The sequence below is a fragment of the Saccoglossus kowalevskii genome, chromosome 9, assembly GCF_978046115.1.
Source record: "Saccoglossus kowalevskii chromosome 9, keSacKowa6.1, whole genome shotgun sequence".
Lineage (NCBI taxonomy): Eukaryota > Metazoa > Hemichordata > Enteropneusta > Harrimaniidae > Saccoglossus > Saccoglossus kowalevskii.
Genome location: NC_140649.1, coordinates 22,477,962 through 22,493,400, shown reverse-complemented (window position 1 = coordinate 22,493,400; position 15,439 = coordinate 22,477,962). Strand labels below are relative to the sequence as shown.

Here is a 15,439-nt window from a genome sequence, read left to right as displayed (position 1 = left end):
AATATGTATTAAATAGTAGGCATTTCACAGACACTTTAATATGTATTAAATACCGGTAGTAGGCATTTCACAGGCACTTTAATATGTATTAAATAGTAGGCATTTCACAGGCACTTTAATATGTATTAAATAGTAGGTATTTCACAGACACTTTAATATGTATTAAATAGTGGGCATTTCACAGGCACTTTAATATGTATTAAATAGTAGGCATTTCACAGGCACTTTAATATGTATTAAATAGTAGGCATTTCACAGGCACTTTAATATGTATTAAATAGTAGGCATTTCACAGGCACTTTAATATGTATTAAATAGTAGGCATTTCACAGGCACTTTAATATGTATTAAATAGTAGGCATTTCACAGACACTTTAATATGTATTAAATAGTGGGCATTTCACAGGCACTTTAATATGTATTAAATAGTAGGCATTTCACAGGCACTTTAATATGTATTAAATAGTAGGCATTTCACAGGCACTTTAATATGTATTAAATAGTAGGCATTTCACAGGCACTTTAATATGTATTAAATAGTAGGCATTTCACAGGCACTTTAATATGTATTAAATAGTAGGCATTTCACAGGCACTTTAATATGTATTAAATAGTAGGCATTTCACAGACACTTTAATATGTATTAAATAGTGGGCATTTCACAGGCACTTTAATATGTATTAATAAGTAGGCATTTCACAGACACTTTAATATGTATTAAATAGTAGGCATTTCACAGACACTTTAATATGTATTAAATAGTGGGCATTTCACAGGCACTTTAATATGTATTAAATAGTAGGCATTTCACAGGCACTTTAATATGTATTAAATAGTAGGCATTTCACAGACACTTTAATATGTATTAAATACCGGTAGTAGGCATTTCACAGGCACTTTAATATGTATTAAATAGTGGGCATTTCACAGACACTTTAATATGTATTAAATAGTAGGCATTTCACAGGCACTTTAATATGTATTAAATAGTAGGCATTTCACAGACACTTTAATATGTATTAAATAGTAGGCATTTCACAGACACTTTAATATGTATTAAATAGTAGGCATTTCACAGACACTTTAATATGTATTAAATAGTAGGCATTTCACAGGCACTTTAATATGTATTAAATAGTAGGTATTTCACAGGCACTTTAATATGTATTAATAAGTAGGTATTTCACAGGCACTTTAATATGTATTAATAAGTAGGCATTTCACAGACACTTTAATATGTATTAAATAGTAGGCATTTCACAGGCACTTTAATATGTATTAAATAGTAGGCATTTCACAGGCACTTTAATATGTATTAAATAGTAGGCATTTCACAGGCACTTTAATATGTATTAAATAGCAGGCATTTCACAGGCACTTTAATATGTATTAATAAGTAGGCATTTCACAGACACTTTAATATGTATTAAATAGTAGGCATTTCACAGACACTTTAATATGTATTAAATAGTAGGCATTTCACAGGCACTTTAATATGTATTAAATAGTAGGTATTTCACAGGCACTTTAATATGTATTAAATAGTAGGCATTTCACAGGCACTTTAATATGTATTAAATAGTAGGCATTTCACAGGCACTTTAATATGTATTAAATAGTAGGCATTTCACAGGCACTTTAATATGTATTAAATAGTAGGCATTTCACAGGCACTTTAATATGTATTAAATAGTAGGCATTTCACAGGCACTTTAATATGTATTAAATAGTAGGCATTTCACAGGCACTTTAATATGTATTAATAAGTAGGCATTTCACAGACACTTTAATATGTATTAAATAGTAGGCATTTCACAGACACTTTAATATGTATTAAATAGTGGGCATTTCACAGGCACTTTAATATGTATTAAATAGTAGGCATTTCACAGACACTTTAATATGTATTAAATAGTGGGCATTTCACAGGCACTTTAATATGTATTAAATAGTAGGCATTTCACAGGCACTTTAATATGTATTAAATAGTGGGCATTTCACAGGCACTTTAATATGTATTAAATAGTAGGCATTTCACAGGCACTTTAATATGTATTAATAAGTAGGCATTTCACAGACACTTTAATATGTATTAAATAGTAGGCATTTCACAGACACTTTAATATGTATTAAATAGTGGGCATTTCACAGGCACTTTAATATGTATTAAATAGTAGGCATTTCACAGGCACTTTAATATGTATTAATAAGTAGGCATTTCACAGACACTTTAATATGTATTAAATAGTAGGCATTTCACAGACACTTTAATATGTATTAAATAGTGGGCATTTCACAGGCACTTTAATATGTATTAAATAGTAGGCATTTCACAGGCACTTTAATATGTATTAAATAGTAGGCATTTCACAGACACTTTAATATGTATTAAATACCGGTAGTAGGCATTTCACAGGCACTTTAATATGTATTAAATAGTAGGCATTTCACAGGCACTTTAATATGTATTAAATAGTAGGTATTTCACAGACACTTTAATATGTATTAAATAGTGGGCATTTCACAGGCACTTTAATATGTATTAAATAGTAGGCATTTCACAGGCACTTTAATATGTATTAAATAGTAGGCATTTCACAGGCACTTTAATATGTATTAAATAGTAGGCATTTCACAGGCACTTTAATATGTATTAAATAGTAGGCATTTCACAGGCACTTTAATATGTATTAAATAGTAGGCATTTCACAGACACTTTAATATGTATTAAATAGTGGGCATTTCACAGGCACTTTAATATGTATTAAATAGTAGGCATTTCACAGGCACTTTAATATGTATTAAATAGTAGGCATTTCACAGGCACTTTAATATGTATTAAATAGTAGGCATTTCACAGGCACTTTAATATGTATTAAATAGTAGGCATTTCACAGGCACTTTAATATGTATTAAATAGTAGGCATTTCACAGGCACTTTAATATGTATTAAATAGTAGGCATTTCACAGACACTTTAATATGTATTAAATAGTGGGCATTTCACAGGCACTTTAATATGTATTAATAAGTAGGCATTTCACAGACACTTTAATATGTATTAAATAGTAGGCATTTCACAGACACTTTAATATGTATTAAATAGTGGGCATTTCACAGGCACTTTAATATGTATTAAATAGTAGGCATTTCACAGGCACTTTAATATGTATTAAATAGTAGGCATTTCACAGACACTTTAATATGTATTAAATACCGGTAGTAGGCATTTCACAGGCACTTTAATATGTATTAAATAGTAGGCAGTTCACAGACACTTTAATATGTATTAAATAGTGGGCATTTCACAGGCACTTTAATATGTATTAAATAGTGGGCATTTCACAGGCACTTTAATATGTATTAAATAGTAGGCATTTCACAGGCACTTTAATATGTATTAAATAGTAGGCATTTCACAGACACTTTAATATGTATTAAATAGTGGGCATTTCACAGGCACTTTAATATGTATTAAATAGTAGGCATTTCACAGGCACTTTAATATGTATTAAATAGTGGGCATTTCACAGGCACTTTAATATGTATTAAATAGTAGGCATTTCACAGGCACTTTAATATGTATTAATAAGTAGGCATTTCACAGACACTTTAATATGTATTAAATAGTAGGCATTTCACAGACACTTTAATATGTATTAAATAGTGGGCATTTCACAGGCACTTTAATATGTATTAAATAGTAGGCATTTCACAGGCACTTTAATATGTATTAATAAGTAGGCATTTCACAGACACTTTAATATGTATTAAATAGTAGGCATTTCACAGACACTTTAATATGTATTAAATAGTGGGCATTTCACAGGCACTTTAATATGTATTAAATAGTAGGCATTTCACAGGCACTTTAATATGTATTAAATAGTAGGCATTTCACAGACACTTTAATATGTATTAAATACCGGTAGTAGGCATTTCACAGGCACTTTAATATGTATTAAATAGTAGGCATTTCACAGGCACTTTAATATGTATTAAATAGTAGGTATTTCACAGACACTTTAATATGTATTAAATAGTGGGCATTTCACAGGCACTTTAATATGTATTAAATAGTAGGCATTTCACAGGCACTTTAATATGTATTAAATAGTAGGCATTTCACAGGCACTTTAATATGTATTAAATAGTAGGCATTTCACAGGCACTTTAATATGTATTAAATAGTAGGCATTTCACAGGCACTTTAATATGTATTAAATAGTAGGCATTTCACAGACACTTTAATATGTATTAAATAGTGGGCATTTCACAGGCACTTTAATATGTATTAAATAGTAGGCATTTCACAGGCACTTTAATATGTATTAAATAGTAGGCATTTCACAGGCACTTTAATATGTATTAAATAGTAGGCATTTCACAGGCACTTTAATATGTATTAAATAGTAGGCATTTCACAGGCACTTTAATATGTATTAAATAGTAGGCATTTCACAGGCACTTTAATATGTATTAAATAGTAGGCATTTCACAGACACTTTAATATGTATTAAATAGTGGGCATTTCACAGGCACTTTAATATGTATTAATAAGTAGGCATTTCACAGACACTTTAATATGTATTAAATAGTAGGCATTTCACAGACACTTTAATATGTATTAAATAGTGGGCATTTCACAGGCACTTTAATATGTATTAAATAGTAGGCATTTCACAGGCACTTTAATATGTATTAAATAGTAGGCATTTCACAGACACTTTAATATGTATTAAATACCGGTAGTAGGCATTTCACAGGCACTTTAATATGTATTAAATAGTGGGCATTTCACAGACACTTTAATATGTATTAAATAGTAGGCATTTCACAGGCACTTTAATATGTATTAAATAGTAGGCATTTCACAGACACTTTAATATGTATTAAATAGTAGGCATTTCACAGACACTTTAATATGTATTAAATAGTAGGCATTTCACAGACACTTTAATATGTATTAAATAGTAGGCATTTCACAGGCACTTTAATATGTATTAAATAGTAGGTATTTCACAGGCACTTTAATATGTATTAATAAGTAGGTATTTCACAGGCACTTTAATATGTATTAAATAGTAGGCATTTCACAGACACTTTAATATGTATTAAATAGTAGGCATTTCACAGGCACTTTAATATGTATTAAATAGTAGGCATTTCACAGGCACTTTAATATGTATTAAATAGTAGGCATTTCACAGGCACTTTAATATGTATTAAATAGTAGGCATTTCACAGGCACTTTAATATGTATTAATAAGTAGGCATTTCACAGACACTTTAATATGTATTAAATAGTAGGCATTTCACAGACACTTTAATATGTATTAAATAGTAGGCATTTCACAGGCACTTTAATATGTATTAAATAGTAGGTATTTCACAGGCACTTTAATATGTATTAAATAGTAGGCATTTCACAGGCACTTTAATATGTATTAAATAGTAGGCATTTCACAGGCACTTTAATATGTATTAAATAGTAGGCATTTCACAGGCACTTTAATATGTATTAAATAGTAGGCATTTCACAGGCACTTTAATATGTATTAAATAGTAGGCATTTCACAGGCACTTTAATATGTATTAAATAGTAGGCATTTCACAGGCACTTTAATATGTATTAATAAGTAGGCATTTCACAGACACTTTAATATGTATTAAATAGTAGGCATTTCACAGACACTTTAATATGTATTAAATAGTGGGCATTTCACAGGCACTTTAATATGTATTAAATAGTAGGCATTTCACAGACACTTTAATATGTATTAAATAGTGGGCATTTCACAGGCACTTTAATATGTATTAAATAGTAGGCATTTCACAGGCACTTTAATATGTATTAAATAGTGGGCATTTCACAGGCACTTTAATATGTATTAAATAGTAGGCATTTCACAGGCACTTTAATATGTATTAATAAGTAGGCATTTCACAGACACTTTAATATGTATTAAATAGTAGGCATTTCACAGACACTTTAATATGTATTAAATAGTGGGCATTTCACAGGCACTTTAATATGTATTAAATAGTAGGCATTTCACAGGCACTTTAATATGTATTAATAAGTAGGCATTTCACAGACACTTTAATATGTATTAAATAGTAGGCATTTCACAGACACTTTAATATGTATTAAATAGTGGGCATTTCACAGGCACTTTAATATGTATTAAATAGTAGGCATTTCACAGGCACTTTAATATGTATTAAATAGTAGGCATTTCACAGACACTTTAATATGTATTAAATACCGGTAGTAGGCATTTCACAGGCACTTTAATATGTATTAAATAGTAGGCATTTCACAGACACTTTAATATGTATTAAATAGTAGGCATTTCACAGACACTTTAATATGTATTAAATAGTAGGCATTTCACAGGCACTTTAATATGTATTAAATAGTAGGCATTTCACAGACACTTTAATATGTATTAAATAGTGGGCATTTCACAGGCACTTTAATATGTATTAAATAGTAGGCATTTCACAGGCACTTTAATATGTATTAAATAGTAGGCATTTCACAGGCACTTTAATATGTATTAAATAGTAGGCATTTCACAGACACTTTAATATGTATTAAATAGTAGGCATTTCACAGGCACTTTAATATGTATTAAATAGTAGGCATTTCACAGGCACTTTAATATGTATTAAATAGTAGGTATTTCACAGACACTTTAATATGTATTAAATAGTGGGCATTTCACAGGCACTTTAATATGTATTAAATAGTAGGCATTTCACAGGCACTTTAATATGTATTAAATAGTAGGCATTTCACAGGCACTTTAATATGTATTAAATAGTAGGCATTTCACAGGCACTTTAATATGTATTAAATAGTAGGCATTTCACAGGCACTTTAATATGTATTAAATAGTAGGCATTTCACAGGCACTTTAATATGTATTAAATAGTAGGCATTTCACAGGCACTTTAATATGTATTAAATATGCATATATACTTACTATACCAAAAAAAAACCAACATAAAAACATTAATAATAATACTAATAATCATCAATTTACAGTACAATGTAAAAATACTTCACGCTCAGAAGTAATAACAATTATTGGAAAATGAATACAGGTTTAATAAAAGTCAAATACTCATTCTACAGTAGCTACATTAACAAACAAAACAATAAAAAAAATACACAACTAAAAGAACCCCAACACCATTGATCTTGTTGCCCAAAAAATGTCTTTGCAAGTCGTAACTGATAAACGGGTAGCCAGCACTGAACTATGCTCTTAAAAAAGCTGCCTGTACCTGAAATTGAGCCAGGATGAGATTTACCCAAGAGGGTCCAAATTAGTGTGAGTGGGACAGAGTTACCACATTTTATTGTTTAATTTATCATGAATTTAGTAACTTAACACACTGATATTAGAATAGGTTATATAGTATATTGTTTTTATTTGGCATTTAGAAACAAAAACGGTACCATCTGTAGGCTTTCACCACACAGTATATCTTTCAATTTTTATTCTTCGACTGTAGTGCCAGTATTACAAGAGCTTCTCATCTTATCTCATTTGGCACGCAAGGATATTGCTGTGAATGATAAAATGGTTCCATTGATCAATATTACAGCAATTTAACAAACACATCATATATCACATTGGTTAACGCGTGATACACAATACGCTGTTACGAAGTGATAAGACTATGCGTTGCAGGGTAACTAAACAAGACACTCATACCATATGCTTGACACATATCTGAAACAGTTATTAGCTCCGCTGTTGACAAAGTCGAGCAGAGGTTATAGTATTACTGATTGTACGTCGGCGCCGTCGTCAACTTTACATTTTCGACTTCTTCTTAAAAACCACAAACTGTATAGCTGTGAAACTTTCTAGGAAGGTACCTTGGGTGGTTCTCTCTCAAATTTGTTCATTTCGTGTGGATATGTTCAATTGTCTTATTTATAACGAATATTTTTGGTCCAAAATGTTATTTTCGACTTTTTGAAAACTGCCAGCCCAAATGCTTTGATACTACAGATTTGTTCATTTTGTGATGATATCTTTAAATTCTCTAATTTTCATGAATATTCTTGGTAAAAAGTGATATTTTCGACTTCTTGTTAAAAACTGCAAGTCTAATTGCTTTGATATTATATATACTACATAGGTACTACAGGTAGACCTCTCTCAGATTTGTTCATTACGTGACGATTTTGTTCTTCATTGTCTAATTTTAATGAATATTTTTGATAAAAAGTTATATTTTCAAATTTTTGTTGAAAAAAGCAAGTCTAAACAACGGGAGTTCTTTCTAAGCTTTCTTTGATGTAATGATATTTTCAATTCTCTAATTTTGGTGAATATTTTTGTATTTTTTGGTAAAAAGTGATATTTTTGACCGCAAGTCTGATTGCTTTGATATTATATATATAGCTACTAAATGTGGACCTCTCTCTAATTTGTTCATATCGTGATGATATCTTTAATTCTCTAATTTTGATGGAATATTTTTGTCATTTTTGGTAAATAGTGATATTTCGACTTCTTGTTAAAAACCACAGGTCCAATTGCTTTGATACTACATATATAGGTACTACATGTGAACCTCTCTCAGATTTGTTCATTTCGTGATGATATCTTCGATTCTATAATTTTGGTGAATATTTTTGTCATTTTTGGTAAAAAGTGATATTTTCGACTTCTTGTTAAAAACCAATAGTCTGATTGCTTTGATATCACATATATAGGTACTACATGTGGACCTCTCTCAGATTTGTTCATTTTGTGATGGTATCTTCAATTTTCTAATTTTGGTGAATATTATTGTAATTTTTGGTAAAAAGTGATATTTTCGAATTCTTGTTAAAAACCAAAAGTTCAATTGCTTTGATATTATATATTTAGATACTACATGTAGACCTTTCTCAGATTTGTTCATTTCGTGATGATATCTTCGATTCTATAATTTTGGTGAATATTTTTGTTATTTTTGGTAAAAAGTGATATTTTCGATAAGTCTGATTGCTTTGATACTATACATATTGTTCATTTTCTAATGATGTCTTCAGTTCTTTAATTGAAATGTGCATTGCCAACAGCGGAGCTATCTCAGCCGATAGGCTGCTTGTTTCAAAAAGAAGTATTATTTTCCCGAGCCCTGCGTGGTGAACGAATATTTTTTTTTCGATAATTTTTCGTTGTTGGCAAGATGGTTACAGTGTTTAACCCAAAAACAAAATCATCTTTTTGACTCCCATGTGCGAAGCACAAAATGGGAGTCTTTGCAGTTAGTGTGTCTGTATGTATGTGTGTGTGTGTGTGTGTGTGTGTATGTGTGTATGTCTGTTTCACTGATATCTCAAGAACCGTACATCAGTTTTTAATGACACTTGGTGCATAGATGCTCTGGGCCAATGCGCAGATTTGAATAGGTTTTGGTAAAATTCCATGGATATTAATTACCTAATTTGCATGATAATTAGCTGATTTTTAGCTGTTCCATGACTGTTCTACTGGTATCTAAAGAACCACTCATTGGATTTTGATGAAACTTGGTATATAGATGCTCTGAACTTGTGTGCAGATTTGATAAGTTTTTGGTAAAAATCCGTACATATTAATTACCTAATTTGCATGATAATTAGCTAATTTTTAGATGTTTTATGACTGTTCCACTGATATCTAAACAACCACTCATTGGATTTTGATGAAACATGGTACATAGATGCTCTAAACTAATGCTAGGTTTTGATCAGTTTTTGGTAAAAATTACCTAATTACTAATTACCTAATTTGCATAATGATTAGTCAATTTTCTTTTTGACTCCCATGTGCGAAGCACAAAATGGGAGTCTTTGCAGTTAGTGTGTCTGTGTGTGTGTATGTGTGTATGTGTGTGTGTATGTGTGTCCGACTGTTTCACTGCTATCTCAAGAACCATACATCGGTTTTTGATGAAACTTGGTGCATAGATGCTCTGGGCCAATGCGCAGATTTGATTAGGTTTTGGTAAAAATCCATGCTCGTTAATTACCTAATTTGCATGATAATTAGCTAATGTTTTGCTGTTCTATGACTGTTCCACTGATATCTAAAGAACCACTCATTGGATTTTGATGAAACTTGGTACATAGATGCTCTGAACATATGCGCAGATTTGATTAATTTTTGGTAAAAATCCGTGCATATTAATTACCTAATTTGCATGATAATTAGCTATTTTTTAGTGGTTCCATGACTGTTCCACTGATATCTAAACAACCACTCATTGGATTTTGATGAAACTTGGTACATAGATGCTCTAAACTAATGCTAGGTTTTGATTAGTTTTTGGTAATAATCCGTGGATACTAATTACCTAATTTGCATAATGATTAGTCAATTTTCGGTTTTTCCACTGATATCTCAAGTACTAATCATCACATTTCAATGAAACTTGGTACATAGATGTCATATGACACTGCACAGACCTGATAGTTTTTATGGTAATATCAGTACATATTAATTACCTAATTTGCATAATTAATTAATTTTCAGCATTTGATATAAGTAGTTAGCATTTCAATGAAACTTGGTACTTACATACTCAAGGACTATGCAGAGATTGATTGTTTTCGATAAATATTTGTGCATATTAATCACCTAATTTGCATAATTAGTTAATTTTCAGCTTTTCCACAGGTATCTCAAGTACTAATCATCGCATTTCAATGAAACTTGGTACATAGATCCTTTAGGACTATGCAGACACCTGATTAGTTTTAGGGTAAATAATTGTGCATATTAATTACCTAATTTGCATAATTAATTTTCAGCTTTTCTACTGATATCTAAAGTACTAATCATCACATTTCAATGAATCTAGAATTATGCAGACCCAATTAGTTTCCGGTAAATATTTGTGCATATTAATCACCTAATTTGCATAATTAACCAACTTTCACACTGATATCTCAGGTACTACACATCACATATCAATGAATGTACATGGATGCTGTAGGACAATAGACAGACCTGAATAATTGTGGGTTAAAATCTGTACATATTAATTACCTAATTTGCATAATTAACCAATTTTAAGCTTTCACACTGATATCTAAAGTACCGTAAAAACTCCAAAATTTCGACCGGTTTTAAATAATTGGTGTTAGAAATGTGACGTGTTTTTAGAGTCAAAATTAAAGTGCATTTTCGGACGGTCGAATTTTTCAGAATAGAAATCAGCAAAAAAAAATGGAGATGATAGACAGTGTGCTTCATTAGTTTTTAAAAAATGCAATGTCCGTCAATTGACGTAAACTTCCACATGTTTCACGGTAAAAGCAAAGGTCGTGGCCGAGTTGTAACTCAAAATCTAAACAAAGTCATCAATCAGTGAGTATTATGACAAGCAAAACAAAACATCAAGACGCGGAGAAGAGGTCAGCACAAAACTAATAGGTCAAAAGACAAAGCTGTCTCGCACTACCTAGGAAAACTTGCGAATGTTCGAAGTACAGGTACCCATTGGACAAAAGATACATGGAAGTTTAGCAAACGATCTCCCCGACCCAGTGCAATGTATCCGGTTAGAATCAAAGCTCACGTGTCCCTTATTTGAGGGACCAAATTCTGCCGTAAATTCGCTCTTGGATTAAAAAATAAAATGGGATTTAAGAAAATAAAATGGGACTTTTAAGGTGTATTTTGGCGTCATTTTTCGGACATTTCAATCAATCCTGCCGGCTAAAATAGAGTCTAAGTTTTTCCGTAGTCATTGACGTCTGTCTATTCAAGAGTACACGTGTATGATTTTTATCGTGACTAGCGTGAGCGGGTAAGCTTCCTTTCGAGAATGAGCTGTTATCACTGTGAACAATGTTAAATTATTCTTCAGATGACCAGTTTATTTTTTAAAAACAACTAATTTTTTTATTTAAAAAAAATCATGCCGTTTTCGCATCAAAATCCAAGCCAAAATATCGTACTACAACATCAATCTCTTCCGCATTGCGTTCAATAACATTAACATATTTAAATAAGCTATGGTAATTTGAACACGTTGGCATCATCCAGCTTTTTGATTGGTTAATTAGCGATTTGACCTATTTGACCTAAGAGAACATGGCGGATATCCTACAGCATCAAACGTTTATACGAGACCGGAATCATTCGCTTACGATGAAACTAAGTTGACTTTTATTTGTATTTCATAACCATTCAACAAATTTATTTTGTGTACATTATTATAATCACTACTGAGTACAGTAATAATCAACAATTCAGAAACGCAGCATGCCGAGATTTTTGTGTTCGTTTTTATTTGAAACTTCGTTTATTTAGACATGGATGTACAACTGTACTAAGTACATTAGTACATCCATGCTTCTGGCAAGCTGATTTATTTCCGGTGTTTGAAAGGTCATCTGTCACGTGGGCGAAACTGCGCATGCGTGTTGGTCGCTGTTTTTTAATGCGCATTGAAATTGTAAACGGTATGAAATATTACATTTTTCACGCGATGTACACACCCCTTTTAATAATGACTGCAAGACTCATCTAATTACTTTGATCTGGTTTTATCATGTTTTATCTGAATGCTTATTGGTAAGACAAAGGTTTGAAGAGGATTTTAACGCATTATAACACCAAAAGTAAACTTTCTCGAGTGCCTTTTTAATCCTCTTAACTAAGTGGTTCATCCTTTCTTAGTACATCCATGATTTAGAATATATTTTCGTTACCAATAAAATAAAAATCTCTCAGTCAATCAGAAACCCGGATTCATGCCTTTGAGGAAGGTCCCGTTTGAACGCTCACATCAGGTTTTTTTTCGTTTGGGGGTAAACTAAAACTGGTCGCAATTTTCGAATAAGAATGAGTCGGCAATTTTTAGTGGAGTCGAAAATTTGGAGGTAAATAAAACACCGAAACCCGTCAAATAAATAGGCGGACGAATTTTTAGAGGGGTCGAAATTTTGGAGTTTTCACGGTACTAATTATTCCATTTCAATGAAACTTAGTACAAAGATGCTCTAGGACAATGTACAAACCTAATTAGTTTGGGGTAAAAATCTGTTCATATTAATTCCCTAATAAGCATAATAATTCATAATTTTTTGGTTCTAATCACATTTCAATTAAACTTGGAGACATAGATTTTCTGTTACATTGCGCAGACCTCATTAGTTTTACACTCAAATCTGGTCATATTAATTTTCTGATTTGCATAATTAGTTTTCAGCTAAGTAATTTCGAATTATATTTAATGTGTCTCCAATACTCTCAGCACATGGGAGTTCTTTCTAAGCTTTCTTTGATTTTCCACTGATATCTCAAGTACTAGTCATCGCATTTCAATGAAACTTGGTACTTAGATGTCACAGGACACAACACAGACCTGATAGTTTTTAGGGTAATATCAATAGATATTAATTACCTAATTTGCATAATTAATTAAATTTCAGCTTTTGATATTTCAAGTAGTAATCATCACATTTCAATGACACTTGGTACATAGATATCATAGGACACTGCACAGACCTGATAGTTTTTAGGGTAATATGAGTACATATTAATTACCTAATTTGCATAATTAATTAATTTTCAGCTTTTGATATTTCAAGTAGTAATTATCACATTTCAAGGACACTTGGTACATAGTTACTTAAGGACTGTGCAGACCCCTGATTAGTTTTTGGGTAAATATTTGTGCATATTAATTACCTTATTAGCATAATTAGTTGATTTTCAGCTTTTTGCCTGATATCTCAAGTACTAATCATCATATTTCAATGAGACTTGCTACATAGATCTTCAAGGATTATGCAGAGACCTGATTAGTTTTAATTGGATATTAATTACCTAATTTGCATAATGTTCCACTGATATATAAAAAAACATGAATTGGATTTTAATGAAAATTTTAAAGAGAACTATGCAGAGACCCAATTAGTTTTTGGTAAATATGTATGCTTATTAATCACCTAATTAACATATTTATTTAACACTGATATCTCAATTACTGATCATCACATTTGAATAAAATTTGGTACATAAATGCTCTAGGACAATAGACAGGCCTGATTAATTTTGGGTTAAAATTTGTTCATATTAATTCTCTAATTAGCATAATAATTCATAATTTTGTTGTTCTGTTCACATTAGTTACCTGATTTACATAATTAGTTTTCAACCTTTCAATCAATATCTTGTGTACAAGTAATTTTTAATTACTCTCAGCACACGGGAGTTCTTTCTAAGTTTCCTTTGATTTTAATTAATGCTGTTCCAGAGCAATATTTCTTAATATGGACAAGTACTCATTTGACGATCAGTTACATGATGTCAATCATTTTAATGTTAAAAATCATCAAAATCAAATACCGGGGTATCATCTTCTGGGTCCATACTTCTGACATGTTTATGTTCCAACTATATTACTACCCGGTATAAACAAAACTATATATCTTAAATTTGATAACTTACGGGTACTGTGCTATGGCTCATTTTCACATACACACATTTGTTAACACTGGCCATTATCTGATGCGTGTGTGATTAGTATATTCAATTAATTGTAATTATTGTAAATGATCCAACATTCAATTATTTTTGAACAACGTTTCACTTGTGGTATTTGAATGACTTCCACGTTATCCGCCCTAGCTCCACTGCGTTTTCAGAGTGGCCACATGTTTAAATTCGGCTGTTGGCTGACCACTGAAACACCACAGTGGATCCTGCTAACAAACAAATTAACGTTATAACATTTAAAGGCCTTGTCTTCCCAGGCATCTTTTTAAAAATAAATATTAAATACAGAACTAAAACACTTTCTTACCAGTGATATGCTTCACATTTGACTCCATTGCTAATGCTTCAGTGAACGCTCCGGATCCACATCCGACATCAAGTAATCGGTCTGTACTCAGTATTGGCATTTTCGTCAAAACTTCTCTAACGGAAGTTGATATATATGGCTTCCTGTAAGCAGAAAATGAATCACACTCATTTGGGTTCATATTGGTAGTGCTGTCGTTGAACAAGTCTGGATTTTCTGGTTCGAAAGAATCAATTCTGACGTTGTCAAAGCTCAGTGACTCATAAAAATGAGTGGAGATTGTATCCATGCACCAAATCAAATTCACCCACAATGCAATTTCTTTTATTCTAAAATGGGGTGACAACATTTGGAATTGTTATACAGTTATCTAGCTGTGAATAACTTATCTCTGCAGGACATAAACTTTGTTCTCGCTTCAATAAATGCAGACAAAAAGTTGTCTATACAATTGGAACTGGCATGTGCTGTGTGTGACGTCAATCATTGTATGAATCCAGGGTATGATAAAGTCCTTAAAAAGATATGGTAATGTAATGTCCTAGACAGCTAATGGGCTCACAGGTGGGCAGAATAAACCCACAGGTACACAGCCGCTAAGTAGTAAACAAAAGACCACATGT

General features: G+C 31.3%; 1 protein-coding gene and 1 long non-coding RNA gene across 2 annotated transcripts in view; one reads left to right on the top strand and one right to left on the bottom strand.

Annotated features, from left to right (window-relative positions):
• LOC144356541 (receptor-type tyrosine-protein phosphatase mu-like) overlaps positions 1-15,439 on the top strand; it is a 108,634-nt gene that overhangs the window by 75,374 nt on the left and 17,821 nt on the right. The gene's annotated exons all lie outside the window — the stretch shown is intronic.
• LOC144342275 (uncharacterized) lies at positions 7,413-15,125 on the bottom strand. Its single transcript, XR_013418743.2, has 2 exons — positions 14,817-15,125; positions 7,413-7,580 (listed from the first exon to the last, which is right to left on the bottom strand). It is a non-coding gene; the product is annotated as an uncharacterized LOC144342275 (long non-coding RNA).